At 47.3% G+C, this 24,429-nt stretch overlaps 1 pseudogene across 1 annotated transcript; it reads left to right on the forward strand.

The window, feature by feature from the left end:
• Positions 1-14,788: 14,788 nt before the first annotated feature.
• On the forward strand, positions 14,789-16,235 carry LOC309971526 (polypeptide N-acetylgalactosaminyltransferase 11-like; annotated as a pseudogene). Its single transcript has one exon. The product of its transcript is annotated as a polypeptide N-acetylgalactosaminyltransferase 11-like (transcript).
• Positions 16,236-24,429: the final 8,194 nt, after the last annotated feature.

Here is a 24,429-nt window from a genome sequence, read left to right on the forward strand (position 1 = left end):
GCCCGCGCTTCAGAGGCCAGTCACAAGTCCCAGGTTGTCCTCCGCACTTCTGACCGACTGGCTGTAATTTGGGGTTCCCACGGCCTCCTCTTTCTATTTGATAATTTGCTAGAATAGCTCACAGAACTCAGGGAAACATTTAGTTATGTTCACCAGTTTATTACATCACAAAATACATGATAAAGGATACAGATAAACAACCAGATAAAGAGATACATAAGGAGAGATCTGGAAGGGTCCCGGGCACAAGAGCTCCTGTCCCTGTGGAGTTGGGGTGCCCCACCCTTCTAGCACGTGGATGTGCTCACTGACCTGGAAGCTCTCTGAACCCCATGCTTTAGTGATTTTTATGGAGGCTTCATCACATAGGCATGATCAATTATTAACTCCACTTCCAGCCCCTCTCCCCTCTGTGGAGAATTGGGGGTGGGGCTGAAAGTCCCAAGCTTCTAATCATGGCTTCATCTTTCCAGTGAGCAGTCCCCATCCAGAAGCCCACCCAGAGTCACCTCATAAAAACGAAAGGTGGCGCAGTGGTTGAGAGTCCGCCTGCCGATGCAGGGGACATGGGTTCGTGCCCCGGTCCGGGAAGATCCCACATGCCGTGGAGCGCCTGGGCCCGTGAGCCATGGCCGCTGAGCCTGCGCGTCCAGAGCCTGTGCTCCGCAATGGGAGAGGCCACAGCAGTGAGAGGCCTGCGTACTGCAAAAAAAAAAAACAAAAAAAAACCGAAAGGTGCTCCTTTCACCCAGGAAGTTCCAAGGGATTTAGGAACTCTGTGTGTCAGGAGCCAGGGTCACAGACCAAATATTAGCAGGAACGGAGAGCAAAGACACACGCATATAAATATAAATAATATAAGTATAAATATAAATATATATTCTTATTATTTCACAGGGGGACATGCCCATCTCTGACCCAATGTCTTTGGCACAGGGGATGCAGTGCTCCAAGTGGCTGGGCCTGGGTCACATGTCCACCTCCAGGGCCAGGGGGAGGGGATCACGCCCATTTTAAGAACATGTTTGGAGAATGGGGGAGAGGGTGGTTCTACAAAGGGCAGTCGGGTTGTCCCCAGAAAAAGAGGATGGCTGCACTGCAGAAGCAACCTGTCAGCCCTGTGAAGACGGTGATTCTCGCAGCCTTGTGGACTGCTGTAACCCTGGTGCGTGTGGAATGTGTGTCTACTCTGCTGGCCGTGCACCTGCCTGGGAGCAGGAACCCGTGACCTGGTCTTCGCAACATCTTATCGGTGATCTTGATAAAACCATCTTACATCATTGGACCATCTTACGTCATTGGGCCTCTGTGTTCCCTTCAAGAACTAAGGTTGTCTTTGAGTCTGATTCATAAGATTCCACAAGCCCCACGAGGAAATGTGTCTCCCTGACAGGTGTACCCCGTGCCTGTGCTGTATGGGGGATGTTTGGGGGGAATACACGTATAAGCCCCCAAGTTAACTACACTCTGTGAATTGGAATAGCCCCCATGTTGGGTCTACAGGAACAGCGTCTGTAGACAGGTACCACCGCCCACCTTTTCTCCCTGCTAGCCCCGCTTATGATCTGGGGAAGTCCCTTTCCCCCCTGACATTTAAGGGCTCTGGAGGACATGCTGTTTTGGGAGAAGAGGGAAGCAGGGCCTTGGGGACAACTGGATGTGCAGGGAACCAGCTCAGATGACACATTTCTTTGGTTTTCGTCTGGCTTGCTACTCCAATTCACAGATGCACCTTATTAGCTTGTATTTTCCAAATCTCCTCAATCTACTGATGAGCTTTTGCATGGCCAGTGGAATGTCCTTCCTGACTGAGAAAATGGGAGGAAGAGAAGAAACTCTTGAACCTGTAATAGCACATTTCTGCCATCAAAACTCAGGCTGTGGGTTTTCTTTTTTAATGAAGAATTTCTGTATAAAACTGTACTGTGTAATCTCAAGATGACTCTAACTCTGGATTGGGGTACAGAAGGGCTGAACATGGATATCATTTGAGGGTCTTGTGAAGGATAAAAGCACAGTCCTGAGTGGTAATGTAGGTCATCCTGTTAACCTGCTGATTTCTCTTCTCATCTCCTGACCCTGAACCTGACCAAAGGTAGATTCAGTTTTAGAAACTGGAGACATGACTTTGCACAATCCCCATGGAAATGTCTTGGCAGTGTTACAGAATTCCTGGAGTCAGTTATTCTAGGGCAGGGAGATCTGGCATTACCTGTGCTTTGGAACCAGCTGATCCCCAGGTGAGCCTGGGGCTCAGGTAGTTTTGGGGTGACCACAAGACAGTCTGGGTGCCACGTTTGTTTTCAGCCAAAAGCCACAGTCCAGGAAGACTGAAGAGAGGCTACCAGCTGGACCAGAGTTCCTAGGAGCAAATGGACCTAACTTGGGGTCCCTGAGCAGGAGAGTCTGACTGTTGCTGAGCACCCAGAGGACCCCCACCCCCTGCCGTGCCCTCGGCTGGCTTGAAATGATTGCATGAGAGAGCCAGCCCATAGCTAAAAGTCCCCATAACACACTCCGTTATCCCACTCCAGCAGCTCAGGTGCAGGCAGCCCGACCAAAGACCTAGGGACTCTTTGCTATGCCCCCAAGTTCCTGCTTCCCTTTTCCTGCAGAAACCCCTCCACCAACCTTCATCCACCCCTCACTGTATCCTCCACTCCTGCCTTCCTACCTACTGTGGTCTCTTCACATGAAACTACCTCCTTTGTCTATGTTAATCATGAACCCCCCTCTCCACTCCCCCACCCCGGGAGAATTTGGTTTATACCAGTGACTTTTATCCATTTCATGACAGAAACCTCCCTGAGGTACAGTGGAATGGTTGAGTTTGAATTTAGATTTGCCACTTAGTAAGTCTAAGACCCTAACCTCTATGAGCTGAAATTTTTCATCTTTTCGATGGGGATCATAATACCAACATTTCCAGACTGTTAAAAGATGAAATATAATAATTTTTAGAAAGTGCTTGACACATACAAAATGCTTAGTAATGACTGTGAATTCTTTTGTAAGAGAAAGATATCTACGGAAAATTCATCTATATTGTGTATGGTGTAATACTGATTAAAATATTGGTGTCTATAAAAGCAGTCGTGCTTTGAAACGATGGTGCCCCTTTACCTCCTATTATACTTGTGTTTCTCCACAGTCCCTCCTGACACTTCCAGACTAAGCGAATTGTTGTTAACCTTTCTTTCCTTTCTACCAGCTTCTTCTCTGAGCACCCATCTGCATCCTCTTTTTCCCTTCAAAATCTCCTTTGGTGCTTATTTTAACCTTGGTTCGTGTGTGCAGGAGCTGTGTGGAGAGGACTGCGGTGAGCACATGCTAAGATGTGTTTTATTTATCTTGGACTCTGCATCCCTGTGGGGCTGAGCCTGGCAGACTTAGAAGATGATCCAAGAGAAGTTGCCTTCAGTGTGGACTTTGCAAGCACGATGAGATGAAGCTTTGTGCTGAGGGATGAGAAGTAAAGTGAAGGAGGTGGAGAGGGGCTGGTTCCTCCTACCGCCAGTCCAGTGAGCCTTGCCATTGGTGCCGTTAGGGAGCCCGCAAACTTTATCCAGCCAAGTCTTACCTGACAGCGGGGTCCTTGAGCACCTGTGAGGGAAGGACCACCTTTGAAGTCTTGGCTGGAAACCATTTTTCTAGAATACACCTCACCATTTCCTCCTAAGAGGCTGAAGGAGTGATCATTTCATAGACTTCGAGGATGCAGTGTTGAGTCTATTGATGGAGCTGTTCTGAGTATTTAAGTTGTTGAGATTTTTTTCTAAATATGCCTGTCTTTGTTCTTCTCTTTTTGGACTTTGAAAATGTTTCAGAGTGTTTCACCATCTCTGAGTTACTGGAAAGTGCTTTAAAGGATTGCACCCATTTCTAAAGGGAAAATTGAGGCTGGTACATTGCAAGGAAATACTAGAGGATAACCATTGAAGAGTATGCAACCTGGAATGGTTCACAATCTGGTTCAAAGTCTGACCCTCGTGTTCCAGGCGAGTAACCTTAGGCAAGTCACTTCATCTTTATGAGACGCAGCATATACTCTTCTATAAAATGAAATAAAAACAGCGTCAACCTTTTTATTCTCTTCAAATGCCTTCTGAATGCGGGTTTTTAGTCTTATGAAGTTCAGTTTCTCAATTTGTTATTTTCTGGGTCACACTTTTTGATTTTGTATCTAAGAAACACTGGTCTAACCTGAGCTCACAAATATTTTTTTCTTCTCCAAGTCTTATGGTTTTAGGCTTTATATTAGGATTCTATATATCAAAGAAGATATATGGAGGGCAAAACAGACATGAAAATGCAATCAACATCTTAGTCATTAGGGAAATGCAAAATTGAAACCACAATGAGATACCATGACATATGTCAGAGAATTACTAAAATTTAGAAAACCAGCCACGTTAAATGTTGGTAAGGATGTGGTCGACCTAGAGTTCTCGCATCCTACTAGTGCGAACGTAAAATGGAAATAGTTTGGTATATTTTCTTAAGTTAAACTTAGACCTACTAAATAATCCAGCGATTCCACTCACAGGTGTTTACTCCAGAGAAACAAAAGTACATGTTATACAAAGACATGTACATGAATGTTCACAGCAGCTTCGTTTGTAATAAAACTGGAAGCGACGTAAATATCCATCAACAGATGAATGGATTGAAACACTGTGATACATCCATACCATGGAACACTACCCAGTAATAAAAGGGAATGAACTACTGTTAACATTCAACAACCTGGGTGGACATCAAGGTCATTATGTGAGTGAAAAAGAACCCAAGCTCATCAAGTCCCATACTGCATGATTTTGTTTATATGCTAGTCATGAAATGACAAGCAGAGGTTTGATAAGTGCTTGCACACTGGGCTTGTCCCTTTGGACCACTTGCTCGTGGAGCTGATTTGACACACCGTGAAGCCCAGACATATACAGAGGCTGTGATGGGAACAGAGACCCTCCGGTCAGCAGCCCCGGCTGAGCTCCCAGCCCACAGCCAGCATCAACTACCATCTTGGACGTTCCAGCCCAGAAGAACCCACAGACGGGTACAGCCCAAGCATCGTCACATGGCACAGAAGAACATCCCAGATGATCCCAGTGAAGCCACAAAACCACTAGAGATAATAACATAGTTGTTGCTTTAAGCCACTAAGTTTTGGGGTGGTTTGTAATACAGGGATAGACAACCCAAATAAGTGCCTAGCAGTTCCAAGCCTACATGCTCACAGGGCCAAGTACCCATCCATGAACTGGTGTGAGCATGGCTAAGGAAGGTGCTGGCCAGCCAGACCTGGGCTGTACATCCAGCCCTGGAGCTGGGATGTAGTCAACTCTCAAACAGTGCCACCCAGACAGAGTGGGGAAGAGCCTTTCCCAAAGGAAGACCAAAGTGCAGTTACCAGAAGAAGGGCGACGGTGCAGGGCAGAGCAGACCCAAGCAACAGCCCGCTACAGCTAGACTGCAGGGGACCCCAGCAGAGGGAGGGCGCCCGGGGATTTGGGACTCTGACGGTGTTTATGTAACTGTAGTGAGCTTAATCTTTATGCAGATAACAAGAGATAATTTTAGGTAAAGCATTACATGCAGTGCCTGACAGATAGTAAGTACTCAACTATTATACCTCTTATTATTTCATTTCTATTATTATTATTAAACAGTAGGTATATCATATTAGTTGATACTTCTTCCTCTGCAGACATCAGCCTGTATTTGGTCCTGGCACAGACTATATTCACACAGAGGTACATTTGGCTCTATTTGAAGGACTGTCCCTGGTCTACGTGGGCCCAGTGTTTAGAGGCAGAGAAGTGTAGCGCTTGTCTATTTGAAAGGCACTGTCTTATTAACTCGTAGCCGCAGGGACTGGGCTCTGCTATGGCTCCTCATTTAGGAGACAAATAACTCAGCCTGGCCTAGTCCTGTCTGTTTTCAAGGTTTCCACAGAGACCGGGATGGAGACAGAGGTAGCTTGGGAAGCCTCAATACTTTCCCTGCAGACAGGAGACCAGCGGTCCTGAGGCATCTTCTGTGCTGAGGGGTGTGTGTGTGTGTGTGTGTACGGATGCTTATATGTTAGAAATGTGAAATTCTATATCCACATGTGCACAGGTCGTCCCCTCTTAGGAGAGACATGTACTCCTGGAAATCACAATGAAAAGTCACCAGGCGTGCCCTGGATCATGTAGGAGAAACCTCCGGGACAGCTCGCCACAAATCTTATTCATGGGTCCTCACGGCCGAAGGCTTGCTGGGCTACTAGGCGGCTGGCTTTTGTTAGCCTTTAAGGTCAGAGGTTAGACTGCATCATAGTTTCAGTTATGTGACGGTGAATAGCTTGGACAAGCATTTGGTCTGCTCCAGAACCGAAGGTAGGAGCCATGACTTTGGCCTCTTGGAGCCTGAACGGATATGTTTTGGGAGCGGAGATGAGAATGAGAAGGCATCTGCGCGTCCCTGGCACACACGCTCCATCTAGGAACCTGTGTCTATTTCCTCACTGCAGACTGTCTCCCGAGCACCTCTTGTTTGCCGGGCGCTGCTCCACACGCTGCCGAATAGGTGTGGCCCTTTTCCTTATGAAGCTCACAGTCTGCATGGGGAGGCTGACAAGCAAACCAGGAATCAGAGCAAACAGGCTGGTAGGGGCTGTACAGCCAGAGAACAGGGCCGCCTCCCTGCCCCGGGGCCAGGAAAGTCTTGTGCATTATGGAGAGACCTGTTTCGCTCGCTCTTCTCCTTCAAATAGGCAGGGAACCAATGGAACGGGGTGTGTATCTTTTCCCAGGCCCTACCCCTCCTCGGCGTTGACGGCCACGTGATCCACGATCCTAGCCTGGCCTTTTTCCTCCCGTCTGTAGTTTGACAGCTGAAGCCCATAATGCCCCCAGTCCTTTTCCCAACCTGGATTGGGGCTGTTTCCGGATACTTGTAGCCCCTAAACATCAACTAGTCCAGGAGGTGACTTGTGATCTTGTTTCTGAATGAGGCGGCACTTGTCCGTTGCCGGAATGGGGAAGAGCTCTTCAGAGCGGGAAAGAGAGTGTGTGAGGAGGGTTAACGGGTGCGACGGCACAGCCAGGATCAGCCCCGAGTCGACTTGGCAAGGCTGGCCCCGGGGGGTTGGGCACATGGCTCAGAACTGGATTGTGGCGCCTTTGTCGTCAGCCACATAAAAATGATTCACCCGGGTGTCCTTCAAGTCAGCAGATGTGAACGATCTTTGAGTGATCTTAAAAGACCGCCCCGAAGTCCAGGCGTTATCATTGGATCACGCACTCATTGTTGAGAGTGGGGCCTGGGGGCAGGACTCGGGTCTTCGACCCCTTCCCTTTTCTATCTCTACTCATCTCACTGCATCGACGACTCCAAAATTTGTGTCTGTGCCCAGACCTCTCCCCGGAACTCAGACTGTCCACCCCTCTGCCTACCGGAAAGCCCCACTTAGAAGTTGCCTGGGCAGCTCGGACGCAGCCAGCTGCGCCCCTGATCTCTCCTCACCCCCCTGCCTCTCCTACAGTTTTCCCCACATCAGGCTGGGGGAGAGTCCGTCGTTCTGGTTGCTCTGGCTAAAAATCCTGGAGTCGTTCAACCTGATTCCCTCTTTCTCTCGCACCCCAACCAATTCCCCAGTTCACCCCCCTAGTGCTTCTTTTCCAAATATTTCCAGATCTGATGGACGAATATCAATTCGCTTCTAGCTGTGCTTGCTACAGACTGTTCTCCCAGCTTCTGCCCCGCTTCCAGCCATTTCTCAACCCAACAGCCAGAGTGATTCTTTTAAAACCTAAGTCATAACATATCATTCTTCTGCCCCAAGCCCTCTGGTGGCTCCCACCTCACACGGAGTAAAGGTCAATATATTTACCATGATCCACAGGGTCTTCACGGTCTGGCCTCCTCTTACCATCCTGCCTTCCTGCCCTCACACCACTTTCCCTCTCACTCTTCTACTCCAGCCTTAGAGATGCCAGACCCACTCCCCCACCTCAGGGCCTTTGCACCTGCTGTTCCCTTATATATTAGCAATGCCCACTGCCTCATCATCTTCAAGTTTTTGCTTAAATGGCATCTTCTCAGTGAAGTCTTTCCCAAACACCTCTTGAAACATGTGCCTTCCCCCAAGAAATCTTGAGTCCCTTTCCTGCTTTAGTTTTTTCTTTAATCTCCTATGTAAGTTCTGTTTATCTGAGCAACAGTCAGACAAAACAGCAAATGAAAAGTAGGCCTACAGTGATTTTGAATAATGAAATTCTCAAGTCCAGAGTATACAGTAAGTATGCTGAATATTGTTGAAGAAATATAGAGGGAATGGTAAACCTGAGTAAGGAGCAGAAGAATATAAAAGGTGACCAGGAGCAGGTGTAAGTTTTGGACATTGAAACTATAGTGACAGAAATTAAGAAGACAACAAAGAGGCTCAAGACCAGGATAGATGTAGCAGAAGAGGGAGTTAGAAACTGGAAGACAGATCTAAAGAAATTACTCAGAAACCATCACAGAGACAAAATGAGATGAAAACATGAAGAAGTTAGGAGGAATGCAAGGTCAAGTATGATGGGTCAACATATATTTGAAGTTCTAGAAGAGGTAATGGAGAGATTGGGGAAAAGTCACTACTCAGTGAGATAATTGCTAAGCATTTTCCACAGATAATGGGGGGATTTCTCAGATCAGTAAGCCCTTCAAAACTAAGCTGATTAACTAAAAGGAATCCACATCTAGATACATCTACTTAAGCAGCAGAACACCAAAGTCAAATAGAATGGTTTAGAGCAGCCTGAGAAAAAAGACAAATTACTTACAAAATGAAAACTATTATATGGGGAACAGATTTCTCAATAACAACAATGGAAACCAAAAGACAGTGGAATACTGTCTTCAGATAAATGAAGGAAAATAATTGTTAACTTTGTATGGCCAGTGAAACTACCTTTCAAGAATAAGAGTGAAATAAATACATTTAGATAAATAAAAACAGGAAGTTTACCTCCAGGCCTGGGACGAGGGTGAGGCAAGTGAGATGCCAGGGGGCATTGGAATTTAAGGAGGTGCTCACTTTCAGGGCCGTGACAGTTTAGAATTAGCACCTCAGAGTGAGTGTTTCCTTAAAATTTACACCGTAGGTGCCTCACTCTAGTCCTGCCCCTGATACCACCAGAAGATCCCCACTGAGGAACTTCTAATTGATATATTTCAAGAAGAAGGGAAATAATCCCAGAAGGAAGATATAAGGTATAGAAAAGAAATGATGAGTTCATGAAATAGAAAATGTCTAGATAAGCCTAGGTATTTTGAATGTTTTTTAAAAATTAATAAATGTGGGGCTTCCCTGGTGGCGCAGTGGTTGGAAGTCCGCCTGCCGATGCAGGGGACACGGGTTTGTGCCCCGGTCCGGGAGGAGCCCGCATGCCGCGGAGCGGCTGGGCCCGTGGGCCGTGGCCGCTGAGCCTGTGCGTCCGGAGCCTGTGCTCCGCAACGGGAGAGGCCGCAACAGTGAGAGGCCCGCGTACTGCAAAAAAAAAAAAAAAAAAAAATTAATAAATGTGTAATACGTGAGCTTAAAAGAAAAAGATGGAGCTAGACAGCCAGATGACAGTAGCAGCTGAGCTAGGAGGGAGGGGATTGTGGCTAAGCAGTCAACGATTCTTACATTGTTCAGGAAGGTTGTGATTAACCCAAGACATGTGCTTGTGGGAATTTCTTTGATAACCACCCAACACCTGCATCCTGCTGGAATGTCCTGGCTCTTGGCACACTTGGCCTTGAGTTCTAGCCTCGTGTAAACTTGGTTATTCTCACACCAGAGTCCAGTGGGCTCTCCACGAAAGAGCCACGTGAGCCTCAACTTCAAATCCTTCTTCGGGTCTTCAGGACAAGCATGTACCCAGAAAATATGTGTTAAAAATCTCAACCTCACTAGGTTTTTTTTCTTTTGTGTGTGTGTATGTGTGGTCAAAATTAACAAAATTTTTCATTCTGCTACACTAAAGGCTAAACCATTAACTGTTTACTACTGAAATTCCAGTGCCCACCAGCACATAGTAGAAACTCAAAAGATATGTCTTGAATGGTTTTATAACCATTTTTGATGGAGATGTACATCGTATGGTTGTCACTCTCTGGATTTTTCACTTCTCCATTTTATAGATAGTTGACAAGCACCTGTTAACTCCGAGTATTATCCTAAGTACTGGAGCCATAAGGAAGGGTGAGCAGCACAGAGCCGTGACCCTGTCCTTGCAAGCGTTGCTGTCTGGAGCTGTGACTTGCAAACACTTCCAGCACAGGCATACTAAGAAATGCATTTTGCTTTGTGAACCAGCACACACAGGCCACACAGTAATAAATGTTTAGTGCATTTTAGCACACATGATGGGCTCTGACAGTTTCTACTTCATGCATTTTTCTTCAAGAAGAATGCCTGTCACCACCCACTAAATTGATGTTATGACCCATGACGGCTGTGGTTTGAAAAGCACTGATCCAGTGCAGAAGTTCTGCATCTTTCCTCTGCCATGCATTCCTCAGAATCATGGTTTTCAATGCACAAAACAACGGACATCAGGTTACAATAGAAACTTATTAGATTGACATGCCATTATAAACATATTCGAGAAAACAAATGTGACACAGTAATATGTGCGCTTCATAATTAACACAGTAAATGCAAGATCCGGCTAGTGACTCACACTGGCTGGAATTTTGAAGTAGGGATGAACAGAAATGCTATTTTGAGAATTCTGCTACGACTGTGGTGAGACGTGGAAATATCTGTGATCACCGTTGGTGACAAAGGCACAGGTGCTGAGACCACCACTCTGGAGTGTCACCTACATTCATAACTGAAGGGATGCTGCATTTGAGAAGTTAGTGAAAAACAAGGAGCATTTTTTCCCCCATTCAAGTTCATAGAACCCAAGGGGCCCCTGGACCCCAGATGGAAACCCCTGGTCTAGCAGAGCCACACCTTATCTCCGTGATCTGAGCCCTATTGGTCAGTCGGAGAGATGCTGATTCGCTTCTCAGGTAGGTTTATAACCACAGCTTTAAGGGTGTTGCTCACTGTGGACGTACCAGTTTAAGAGTCGTAAGAGCCACAGAAAGCTAAAGGCGGCGACGGCACTGGCAAGCAGTGGGCAGGCAGGGGTCCCAGGGATCCCCCATCCATCCCCTGAGCCCCCATCCCCTCTAAAGCAAGTGACTTGCAGTGCAGACCGATCCTGCAGGCGGATTCACTTCGGGTCGGGGGTATTCTGTTGGGACAAAGAGCATCGTCAGAGGTGGCTGTGTGGGTGTCTCGGGGACCCTCACTTCCCTTGTGGCAGAAGAGGTGTGGCCCTCGAGGATCATCCGCTCACGTAGCTGACAGGTTAACATGAGAAGAAGGGAGGAAAAAACCAGCAAGCTTGGAGGACCGACTTAGTCTTGTTAAATACACTGGAAGAGCGGAGTGTGGGAGAGAGCATTTTATCAGCTCCCCGACTGTCTGTCGTTGTAAAGGCACTGCTTGTTAACACTCCTGGAGAAGTCCTCTGGGACTACACTGTTGCATCCGTCGTAAGACGGTTCCTTCTATCTTACAGGCCATGTAGGGGAACTCCGAAGAAACTGGAAATCATCCTCTGAGAAAGCAGAGTTACAGCTTCTTCCAATTTTCGTGTCTTATTTGAGGGGCTGTAGGAGGACCCCCACGTCCTCCTTCCATTTTCTGATATTTTATTAAATGGATACGACACTCCGTCATTGGTCCTGCCTGAGTAGGAGACCAGCAGTTTGCATCGTTTAGGAGGTGAGATGGTTAGTTTTATGCATCGGTCAGATATTTAATCAAACGCTAATCTAGGTGTTGCAGGGAGGTAGACGTGGTTCACATCTACAATCAGATGACTGCAAATAAAGGAGAAAATGGCAGGGAGTGCTCATCCAATCAGTGGGAGGACTTAAGAGCAAAAATTGAAGTTTCCCGGAGAAGAAGAAATTCTCTCTCAAGACTGTGACATCAACTCCTGCCTGAGTTTCCGGCCTGCCAGCCGTATGAATCTCAGACTTGCTAGCCCCCGCGATCACATGAGCTAATTTCTTAAAATAAATCTCTTAATACATTTGGTTTCATTTCCTTGGAGAACCCTGACTAATACGGGATGCATTTAAAAATTTTTTTGTCTTAAATAAATGAAAGGCAAGAATCTGAAAGCAAAGTGACTTAAACACAGCACATGCACACACACCATGCTCTGAGAGGTTGGAAGAAGAGGACTGTGGGCCAGGGAGGAGCTGGGAAACAGGGACACTAGCCTTTCTTTTTTATTTTTTAAATTTTATTTAGTGTGCAAAGGGGAGCAGCCACTTCTCCTCCACCGGTAGAGGCCCTTCCTCGTCTCCCACTTATAGCTCTGTCTTCTGTGCTCCAAGCTCCACCTCCATCTTGCTCCTGGAACCATATCTGGTCCAGTCCCTGCAGACCCCTCACTCCCCCAGCCTGGGTTATTGAGATGGCCTCATCTTACTCGTCCTTTTGGACACACTGCCTCTCTTTCTTGAAACTTCTCCACTCCTTGGTTTTGTTCTCACTGTCCCTTTCTCTGCATCTTCTCTTCGTCTCCATCCTTCTCTCCCTCCACCTGCCCCAGAAACGGTCACTGAACACCCAGTTGCTGGGTGATCTCTTTGCTCAGACAGTTTGAACCACCTCCTAAATCTTTTTTTTTTTTTTTAATTTTTATTTATTTATTTTTGCTGTGTTGTGTCTTCGTTTCTGTGCGAGGGCTTTCTCTAGTTGCGGCGAGTGGGGGCCACTCTTCATCGCGGTGCACAGGCCTCTCACTATCGCGGCCTCTCTTGTTGCAGAGCACAGGCTCCAGACGCACAGGCTCAGCAGTTGTGGCTCACGGGCTTAGTTGCTCCGCGGCATGTGGAATCTTCCCAGACCAGGGCTCGAACCCATGTCCCCTACATTGACAGGCAGACTCTCAACCACTGCACCACCAGGGAAGCCCCTACCTCCTAAATCTTGGTGCTTCCCCAGCTTTGTCTCCATCCTAGAACTCTCCCTCCTTCTTCAAAATCATCCAACTAACCGTGCACTGGACTTCCCCACCGGAGTCCCGCACGGCATCTCAGACTAAACCTATTTCCAAGGGATCCATCATTCCCACACCCGTGCTCTTGATCTCAGTTGGTAGAATTTCCACGCAGAGCTAGTATCTCCCCTGATAACAAGTCAGTCATTCTTGTGCATGCCTGATTTCCTTAAGAGCAATCTAAATGCTTTGACTTTATTCAAGTGATGCAATTGGATTCCTCTGAGGCGTAATTATTATTCCAGGTACATGATTTCTGTAATGGGATAATTGGCTGCCTCTGCCCCTAGAGAACACCTGAAATAAGGAATATGTGCACCTGTGTTTTTAATCAAAGTGAAACATAATAACCAGGGGCAGCCGAGAGGCACAGTAAATGTGTCAGTGGTGCTTCTGGTAAGTTCACGGTGGTGAGTAGCTGGACCGCATCCTGTGAGTGAGTGAGAGGGCCAGACCGGTGGAGAACAGAACTCAGAGGGACTTCAGGCCTTGACAAGGACATGATTTTTGTCCCGAGTACAGTGAGAAACCACTGGAAGTTTCGGGAGGGGGTTGTGGGATGATCAGATTGATGTTTTAGACGGTCACTCTGAGCTGGGTGTGGGACAGGAGTAGATGAGGCCAGAATGGAGCCCAGACTCCTGATTCTGATTCAGTTGGTCTCGGGGGGAGGGGGAGGCATCAGTGAGATGAAAAGTCCCCCACATGGTTCCAGTATGGAGCCAGGGTCCTGGAGGTCAAGCTCCGGAAGTGTGGCCCCCAACCCACGACTGCATCCCCAGAGTTTCTCACTCTCACGCCGGTTCACACCCAGCCTCCAGCACCAGCTTATGGCTCCAGCACCTGCTCCAGGAAGTTGAAAGCAGCCCTGCAGCTATGCCGGGTCTACAATGGGAAGTGCAGCCCTGCAGCTATGCTGGGTCCACAGTGGGAAGTGCAGCCCTTCAGCTATGTTGGGTCCACAGTGGGAAGTGCAGGCTTTCAGCTACGCTGGGTCCACTGTGGGAAGTGCAGCCCTTCAGCTATGCTGGGTCCACAGTGGGAAGTGCAGCCCTGCAGCTATGCTGGGTCTACAGTGGGAAGTGTCACCGTGCGATATATCTGTTGCGGACGTTCTTTTACACCTGGGAACTGGACAGTTTTGCTTTTTGTTTATTTCAACTTCAGTGAACTGACAGCCACTTAAGAATGTGCTCATCAAGGTGTCTGGGCTCCATGGACTATTTCCTCCCCAAATTCTATCCCTGTTTCACTCGAGGTCCAAGTGGAGTATTAGAATCACAGTTCAAAGCAAACAACATTGACGATGTGAGAGAGAACCATGTTGCAGATCCAGAAAAAGACACTGTGAAATTCTCTTCTGCATTGGGTGTGATTTTTTTCTTTTTTAAAGAAGATGTTTGGGGTAGGAGTTTATTAATTAATTTATTTTTGCTGTGTTGGGTCTTCGTTTCTGTGCGAGGGCTTTCTCTAGTTATGGCAAGCGGGGGCCACTCTTCATCATGGTGCACGGGCCTCTCACTATCGCAGCCTCTCTTGTTGCGGAGCACAGGCTCCAGACGCGCAGGCTCAGTGTGTGGCACACAGGCCTAGTTGCTCCGCGGCATGTGGGATCCTCCCAGACCAGGTCTTGAACCCGTGTCCCCTGCATTAGCAGGCGGATTCTCAACCGCTGCGCCACCAAGGAAGCCCTGGGTATGATTTTTAATGAAAGTGATCAGGCATTGAGAGACCTGCGGTATCAGAAACATGCCTTCAATATGCTTCTGAGTCAGGGCTTGGCTGCCACAGGGATGTAGCCGATACGGGGAGGGCAGCACATGTCCAGACAAGTCTGACTCAGTGGATTTGCCTGTGGCTGCTGTTGCTATTTGCTTCTGCAATGAAGGCTGTGTGCCTGGCTCTGGCCTGTCCACAGCCTCCTAGACCACGTGCCTGCCTGGCTTCTTCAGGACATCATGCTCGTGCACAGTGATTTGAAAGGAGAACTAGATGAATGTGTCCAAAACTACCTCCTTGGAAAAATTAAAGTCATAAAAAATACCAAGCGTGGGAGATTGATTTGAGGCAGAATCATCAGAGCGGCTGTGACGTGGCCGGCTCCTCGCTGGCCGTCATCCAGGAGGACTAGTGGACGGTAGTATGCCTGGTGACCAGCACCACCAGTGCTGACCCTCGCCTATAGCTCCTCCCGTGTTGTGAGGGGGATTCGACTGGGGGCTGCATTTCAGATGGGGTCGTGCTCCCTTTTCCAAGCTCAGAGGCCTGGAGGGAGCGACGACACCAGTAAAGTCACCTACCATTGCTGGAGGGTTGTTTGCCATGAAGAGAAACTATTTCATTGAACTTGGACAGTGTGACAGTGGCATGGATATCTGGGGAGGAGAAAATTTCGAAATATCATTTCGGATTTGGATGGGTGGAGGTAAGCACTTCATCATCCCTTGCTCTAGCGTTGGACACATTTTTGAAAAAAGGCGACCGTATGGTTCTCCTGAAGGCGAGGATATCATGACATGCGTGATGAGACTGGTTCATGTTTAGTTGGATGAATATAAGCAGGAGTATTTTTCCATAAGACCTGGGCTGGGGTCCAAAAGCTTTGGAAATATCAATAAGCATGTTGAATGGAGGAAGAAGTTGGCTTGGAAATCATTTTAATGATATTTGGATAACATTTGCCAAGAGAAGCAGATACCCGAGCCCAATGCCAAACCCTAGCAATCCATTTTATCGAAAGAAGGTCAAAATGCCCCAAGTCCTTCAATGGGAAAGGCTCTGTCACCTCCAGATCAGTAAGTGTCTGGTGGCCCAGGGCTGCCCAAGTCAGACGAGAGGCCTAGGAGTGCTTAAGGGATGTGGCTACAGTGACCCTATTCAGCTCTGAATTTATAATGAAGAGCATGAATTGATTTTAAATAATCTCCCTTTGCCTGGATATGTCGGAAACTCATTCATCAAGTGCCCATGAAGTGTCATGGGTCAGGGGCAGCCCAGCAATAGAATTTTGGGAAGAATAATTGGCTGTACCAGGTGCCAGGTGGACAGTGCCTAAGAGTGGTCCATCTACCGAGTCACAAAGGCTGTGTTGCTATGGCAACCTGTGGTGGCAGCTCCTCACAACGGTGGCGTTTGGAGAGTTAAGACGGACCCCGTGGCTGGAATGGCGATTCATCACACTTGTCCTCCTAATGGAGATGCCTGAGAAGATTAGCAAAGGTGAGACAGCAGATATACTAGAGATTGGAGCACCAAGCGACCATCAGAAGGTGAAGAAGTATGTTTCACCAAGACATTAAGGTCACTTCTGAGCTGCCGTTAAGGAATTTTTTGCTTATGACAGAAAACAAGAATTCAGTTTTAACTCTATTAAAGAGTCAAGTTTGCAGAGAAGGGCAAAACCCAGGAAACTGACATGCCTATTCAAATCTATTTATGCTTCTTTTTAACCCATTTAAATAATGGAATGGCATTTATCTGATCAGAAACTTGTTATGATTTCCTTTTTTAGAAGACTTCATAGGAGATTGTTAATTTTTTCCACTTCTATTACCATGTTCTAAATAGATAATGTTAAACAGATTGCATCCACATTACTTTCAACTCCAGAAGGCATCGTTTATAAGATTATATTTAAGAGGCAGTTAACTATTATAAAGTATTTTGATGAATCATGGTACTATTTACATTTAAAGGATCCTTTTTATTATTAAAAAATAATAATAATATGGAGCTGGGGTGAAACTTCCTGCACTATACTAAGCCCTCCAAAACTTGAGACCCCGTTGTGGCCCCGCAAGAAAGATTCACGCAGCCTAAGCTTCATCAGCCCAACAGCCGCAGAGAACTCACTCCTCACGGGGGCAGCCTGGTTCTCCTTCAGGCGGCTCTGATGGCTGGAAAATTCTTCCTTATTTCAAAGACCAAATCTTCCCCATTGGTTCAGCCTTGCCCTCTGCACAGAGTAAACATTCCAGTTCTTTTAACAGCCACACCCATGAGCTGGTTTCAGGGACTTCTGTTTCCTTCCCTTTTATCTTCCTTTTCTTTAATATGTAACGCAGGCACATGGGAGGAGAAAGTGAAAAAGTGAGATGAAGGGCAAATCAAACCTTATCTGCCATACCTCCGGGCTCTGGAATCCTCCCCCCAGAGATAATCACGTTACCACTTCCTATCTTTTCAAGAGAAATTATGCATTTGCAAAGCATACACATTCTTGTAGACAAAAATATTACATACACTATTCTGCACCTTGCTTTTCTTAAACATAGTAATAAATTTTGGAGATGATTCCACGTCAGTATTTAAAGCCGCACCTGATTCTTTTAAAAGCAACGTAGGCAGTTTCATAAAAACCATGTTTCATTAAACTAGTCCCCTGCTGATGGACACGAGGTAGTTTCCAATCTTTTGCTACTACAAACAAAACAATCATGAATATCCTTGCATTGCATATACCTCTTTGTACAGGTATCTGTGTCATAGATTTAGAGCAATGCAATTGCTAGATTGAAAGATACGTGCATTAAAATTTGTAATACACATTGCCAGATTGCCATCCAATGAAGTGGTACCAGTTTGCTCTCCACCAGTGAAGTATGAGAGTTCCTGCTCTCTCTCATGCTTAGGAGATGAACTAGTTTGTAATGCCCTCCTGGAATTGCTTTGCCCTGAACTGAACCCATTGTTTCTGTGTGACCAGTGACCTTAGTGAATGTAAAACATCCTTTCTCTCCCAGTTACTCTACTTCTTTAAAAACAAACAAACAGAGCCTCAACACTGAAGCTGCCATTGTGACCAGGGCCACATCACTGACATTTAGTCATTAGGCTCTGTTCCACAGTGTGCCTGCTAAACCAGGTTTCTCCCTTTTTGTGCCTGGGCTTTGGGATTTTTGTATGCAAGTTGCAGAAGTTTCCATTTATCTGTGTATTCGTTTCCTTTTGCTGCTGTAACAAGTTACACAAATTGGGCGTCTTAAAGCAACACAGATTTATCATCTTCCAGCTCTATTGTTCTGAAGTCCAAAACGAGTCTCAATGGGCTAAAGTCAAGATATCAGGTCTGCGGTCCTTCTGGATGCTCTAGGGGAGAACCCACTTACCCTTTCCAGCTTCCAGAGGCTGCCTGCATCCCTGAGCTCCTTCTTCCACCCCAAAGCCAGCAGCAGTACGGCATCTTCAGTCTCTCTCTGGCTCTGACCCCTGCTTCGATCGTCACATCTCCTTCCTTGACTGCCCTGTTTCTGTCTTGCTTCTTTTAAGGACCCTTTGATTACATTAAGCCCACTCAGGTAATCCAGGATAATATTCCTGTCTTAAGATCCCTAACTCAATTATATCTGCCAAGTCCATTTTGCCACTTAAGGTAACATAACATATTCACAGGCTCTGGGGATTATCTTTAGGGAGCCATTATTCTGCAGACCCCAATCTGCATTAAATATCATCTTGTTAAGGCTAATTTCTTCAAAGGCTGCTTGGACATAAATGTGCTTTCAGGGAGGGTCTGGGTATATTCGCTTCTACAAGGATTTTTTTTTTTTTTGAGTATAATTGCTTCACAATGTTGTGTTAGTTTCTGCTGTACAACGAAGTGAATTAGCTATATGTGTACATATATCCCCTCCCTCTTGAACCTCCCTCCACCCCCATCCCACCCAACTAGGTCATCACAGAGCACTGAGCTGAGGTCCCTCTGCTATACAGCAGGTTCCCACTAACTATCTATTTTACACTAAGTACCAACCAGAACATAATGTTGAGCCGGGCATCCTTGGGGCTAGAGTGAAGAATTACAGAACAACTAACAGGTGGATCTGCACTTTACAGTTTATAAAGAGCATTTACATCCATTATGCATTTCCCGTTTCCCACTGTCAGGTAAAGAATCGGCCTGGAGCCTCACAGCAGGTACAGGTCAGCACGATTCTTCAGGCTCCAAAGCTGTGGCTCTTTCCACGGCACCAGCTGCACCAAAGTTGTGCTACCAGCCCACACGGAGTCTCCAATAAAAGCCCTTGAGAATTCTTTTCCTCTGTGGGTTTCCAGAGCTGCCCGTTCCCATAAGCTACCCATTTGGGTTGGAGTCAAAGTTCCTTTTTTACCAGTTTCCAGAGCTTGTTCTCACACCTTAGCCACCCAGAACTCACGACAGCCTCGTCAGCTGAGCAGGGCGGGCCTGGGGCCGGCTCTCCACATCCTTGAGGACACCAGGGAGATGGAGACCCAAGAGGATGGGGACTACGGCCAAGGGTCACAGGAGACGCAAAGCCACAGGGCTCCTCTCACTGAGCCATACTGTCTCTTCCAGAGAGGCTGCCCTGAAAAGCTAGCAATTCCAAAACCCCCGAATGGTCTGACCTTCACTCCAGAGGACATTACGTGTTTCTTAGAAATTGGAGGCTGAGTAAGGAACTAACATACATGGAGTACTTACTGCGTGCCAGCGCTTTCCAGAGACAGCTCATTTAATCCTTCTAACAGTTTGGATGTTATTATCACCATTTATTTTTTTTTGTGGTACGCGGGCCTCTCACTGTTGTGGCCTCTCCCGTTGCGGAGCACAGGCTCCAGACGCGCAGGCTCAGTGGCCATGGCTCACGGGCCCAGCCGCACCGCGGCATGTGGGACCTTCCCGGACCGGGGCACGAACCCATGTCCCCTGCATCGGCAGGCGGACTCTCAACCACTGCGCCACCAGGGAAGCCCTATTATCACCATTTTAATGATGGCGGCTCTGAGAGGTTAAGGGTCACAAAGATGGCAATGAATGGATTCCATACCAGGTCATTCTGATTCCAGAGCCCATGACTTCTCCTCCCGCCCACGCTGGAGGATGAGCTGAGGAGGACACCAGGTTAAGAAAAAATCTAGCACCTGCTTGGTGAGAGTAAAGAGCCCTCGAACGCCCTGGGTAGGCTTGCAGCTGGCTGGATGGAAGTGAGTGCAGCTGGCGGGAGAGGCTGGGAGGGAAGGTGCAGGCCAGCTGTGCCCTGGCTGGTGTCCAGTGACCTGCAGCCCTGGGAGCGGGTGCCGGAACCCTCCCTGGCCAAGAGAGAGAGGAGGTCCAGGGAGTACGGTCAGGGGTGGGGGGGAAATGTCAGAGCCAACTGCCAGGTAACGTCACCAAACCAACACTAGCTAGAGAGCTAGAGGCTTGTCCAGAAGTGTTCTCAGGGCTTGCTTTGGTTTTACCATTTGTCTGAGTTGGGCTTCATTTCCATATTTCCTTCAGCTTAGACCCCATCTGCTGCTCTGTGTGCCTGAGCCTACCGCTAGAGACACAGGCATGCAATTATCCAGCTCCTACGCATTTTTCCCGTTCTCTTTCTCTTTGAGTTTAATTTCCATCAGAGGCTCTGCCTGGAACTTGCTTAAAAACCTGCAATTATGAGGAGGCAGCTAATGAGACCAGGAGCAAACTTCTGCACTGTGCAGCTACTTTTTTAATGAGATAAACAGGGAAAATGTCAAACAGAGAGATTTCTACGTTGCTCCCATGACTGAAAGGGTCCCCAGCATTGCAAATAAACGTGCTGCAATTAGCACATGTCAGGGGCCAGGGGGTGGGTTTCGTCCCTGGGGTCCTCGGGCTTCTTGACCTTGCCTGAGATGTGTGACTGGATCTTGCCTGGATGAAGATCCACTGTCCAGTGCTCCCAGGTCCAGAGACCCTTTTGGTCACGGTCAACAGAGATGCGCCCTGGAAAGGCCACTGAGTGTGGTGACAGAGCTCTGACCTCAGCTACTGCACGGCTGCCTTTCCAAGAGCGGTTTGTTTTCCTCCCCAAGCACATTATGGGGTAATGAATGGGTCTGTGGAAATTGCACACAGCGTGTGTCATAATGAATATTTTGACTTGGAATACAGCATTCTCAGCAACTCCCAGTGTCTGCGGAAACTCAAGAGGCGGCAGAAAACTCTATCGTGAAAGCGCCACTCACACAGCATAGCTAATAATGGGAATTCAGGAGCATTTATTTAGTGCCTGCTGTGTACCTGTCTCTGGGCTGAGCACTTGGGGTACAGAAATGAGTGAGATGCAGCCTCTGTCCTTCTTTGGATCTAATGGAGAGAATCGGAGAGTTAAAATGATGCTGTACCCAATGAAGTCCCCCTCCCCCCACCTCCCTGCACCCAACTCCTCAGGTCTAGATTTACCCAATGAAAAGGAAGGGTTGGCTCAAGGTTTAAGCTTTTTCTTGAACCAACACCTATTTGAGGTCCGTTCTTCCTCCCCAAGGGGAGAACATTCTCCTTGCCCTCTTCCCTCCCGTCTGCCCATGGCTAGAGCCCAGGGCAGGGGTCAGAGGTCCCACCCCAACCCCTTCCAGGGCACACTTGGGAATGGCTCAGTGCCATGGTCCTCGAGCCTGGTCACACACTGGAGCTGCCTGGGTTGCTCAGTGACAGTGCAGATGTCGGGCCCTTCGACAGAGGTTCTGATGTGTGGCTTTGGGACTGGTCCCCGGAGTCGTGTTTGGAACGATGGCTCCAGGTGATTCTGGTGCCTGGTCAGGCTTGGGAACCGCTAACCTAGGATCAAAGTACCGCTTTGTCACTTCCAGCTGCTGGCAGGAGCCTCCTCCCTTCTCTGGAACACATTTCTCTCCTCCATAAAGATGCTTGATGACCTCTGAGGCCCACCCTGCCTCTGACCACCTGTGTGTCCACAGGCGGGCTAGCCGGGCGCTGCCCACGACGCTGCCCTTTCCTTCACACCCCTGCATCTCAGGGGAGAAGAGAGCCAGCGAACCTGGACCTGACGTGGGTCTCAGCCCCTCCACCTGCTTCCTGGGGACCCAAGCCGGGTCCCCTGCCCTATCTGGGCCTCACTTTTGGGTAAATCTGTGAGGAATTTCACCAGATAACCACCCCTCTCTGTTTCTTTGCCTTGGGGAATTTTTCTGCGCAGAAATCAAAGCACCTTGAAGGCAAAGCCAAGAGCCCTGGGTGGAAGCTACCTTCGAGGCAGTGAGCCAGCGGGGCAGCTGTGGCGTGGGCTCTGGGGATGGACCCTGCCCTGCACCACTGCGTAGCCCGCTGGGGGCGCCGGAGCTGCATGAGGGGCGGGAGGGAGGGTCTGCCCTGCGTCCAGCCTGCCTCCAGGGGAGTCTGGACAGGAGCTCACGCCGCCCCTAACTGCCAACCCATCCTTCCTCCAGCTCTTGCCAGTTTCTGTGGGAGCCGGGCTCTCCAGACCAGGGGAACCCACGAGGTGCCCCTCCTTGCGCCACATTTCCGAAATGTCATGAAGAACCCAGGGGTAAGACAGGAATAAAGACACAGACCTAGTAGAGAATGGACTTGAGGATATGGGGAGGGGGAAGGGTAAGCTGTGACAAAGCGAGAGAGTGGCATGGACATATATTCACTACCAAACGTAAGGTAGATAGCTAGTGGGAAGCAGCCGCATAGCACAGGGAGATCAGCTCGGTGCTTTGTGACCACCTAGAGGGGTGGGATAGGGAGGGTGGGAGGGAGGGAGATGCAAGAGGGAAGAGATATGGGAACATATGTATATGTATAACTGATTCACTTTGTTATAAAGCAGAAACTAACACACCACTGTAAAGCAATTATACTCCAATAAAGATGTAATAAATAAATAAATAAATAAAGGAGGAGAGAGGTTAAACCAGCCCATCAGGAAACTTCAAGATAGACCCTCCCCATGCCCTTGTTGGCCACCCCCCACCATTTACATCCAGCTCCGCGAGCTCTCAGTACCCCCTTCCTCCATCCTCCCTGTGCTCCAGGCTCCCTTCTCAGCTTCCTGTGGGTGAGGGGATAATCTCAGGGTTAACCTGAGGGGATAATCTCAGGGTTAATCAAAACGAGGCTGTCAAAAGCTGCTTTCACATCAAGGTGCGAATGACAAAATCACACACTAAACTAGGGATTCTCTGCGTTCCACAGACCGAATTTAGTCCATGAATTTGGTGGAAAATGTGGTCCTCGTTTTCACTAAAAAATTTAGCATTAACTTCAATTATGAATGAGGAGTAGAACATAGGGGTGTTAGCCTATAACTCCGTCACCAGTGGAGATCACAGGTAACTTCACATCACTTCACAGTTGATACAGGTACTCAAAATCTTATTTAGGCTCAGCTTTTGAAATGATGGTAAATCCTGAGATTGTCACTATTCCTTGTTATTTAATGTGTTGATAACAAAGCACATATATCACTATACTGCAAACATATGTAAAAAATATTTTGGCAACTACATTTTTAATACGATTGTTTTCTTTCAAAATCTTATGTATTCATTCTTTTAAAAAATGTTATTTAGAGGAGCCCATAGAGTTCATGGGCTGCCAGCGAGTCCATGGCACATAAAAGTTTAAAGACTCCACCTCTAAATTTATCTTAAGATGAATGTCATCCTATTAGGAAAATTTTGAGCAGTATGGAAAAGTGAAGAATTTTCGATAATGGTGAGAGAAGATAATTTCGAGAATTTGTCAAGATTTCCGGGAGCTAGAAGAGATCTTAGAGATATATAGCTTTATTTGTTAAATCAACCTTATTCAGCTTTAATTTACATACAGTAAAATGCACCCATTGTTTTACGTGTGCTAATTGTTTAAAAATCTTGGCTAAAAACAAATAACATAAGCGTTACCATCTTAACCATATTAAGTGCACAGTTCAGCCATGTTCATTATATTCACGTTGTTATGTAAAATGCACCCATTAGAAGTGTGCAGTTTGACTAGCTCTGACAATGTACTCGAGTAACCAGTCATCACTACAATTAAAGACACAGTATTTCTATCACTCCCAAACATTCCTTTGTGTCTCTTTATAATGTCCACTACCCCAAATCCAAGTAACCATTGATCTACTTTTTGTCACTATAGACTAGTTTTGTCTTTTTTTTAGAATATAATTGCTTTACAATGTTGTGTTAGTTTCTGCTGTACAACAAAGTGAATCAGATATATGTGTACATATGTCCCCTCCCTCTTGGACCTCCCTCCACCCCCATCCCACCCATCTAGGTTATCACAGAACACTGAGCTGAGCTCCCTGCACTATACAGCAGGTTCCCACTAGCTATCTATTTTACACATGGTAGTGTATATATGTCAAACCTAATCTCCCAATTCATCCCACCCTCCGCTCCCCACCCCGCACCCCGTGTCCACATGTCCGTTTTCTACGTCTGTGTCTCTATTCCTGCCCTGCAAATAGGTTCATCTGTACCATTTTTCTAGATTCCTCATATATGTGTTAATATATGATACTTGCTTTTCTCTTTCTGACTTACTTCACTCTGTATGACAGACTCTAGGTCCATCCACATCTCTACAAATGACCCAGTT

Source organism: Leucopleurus acutus (assembly GCF_964270905.1).
Source record: "Leucopleurus acutus genome assembly, chromosome: 14".
Taxonomy (NCBI): Eukaryota; Metazoa; Chordata; class Mammalia; order Artiodactyla; family Delphinidae; genus Leucopleurus; species Leucopleurus acutus.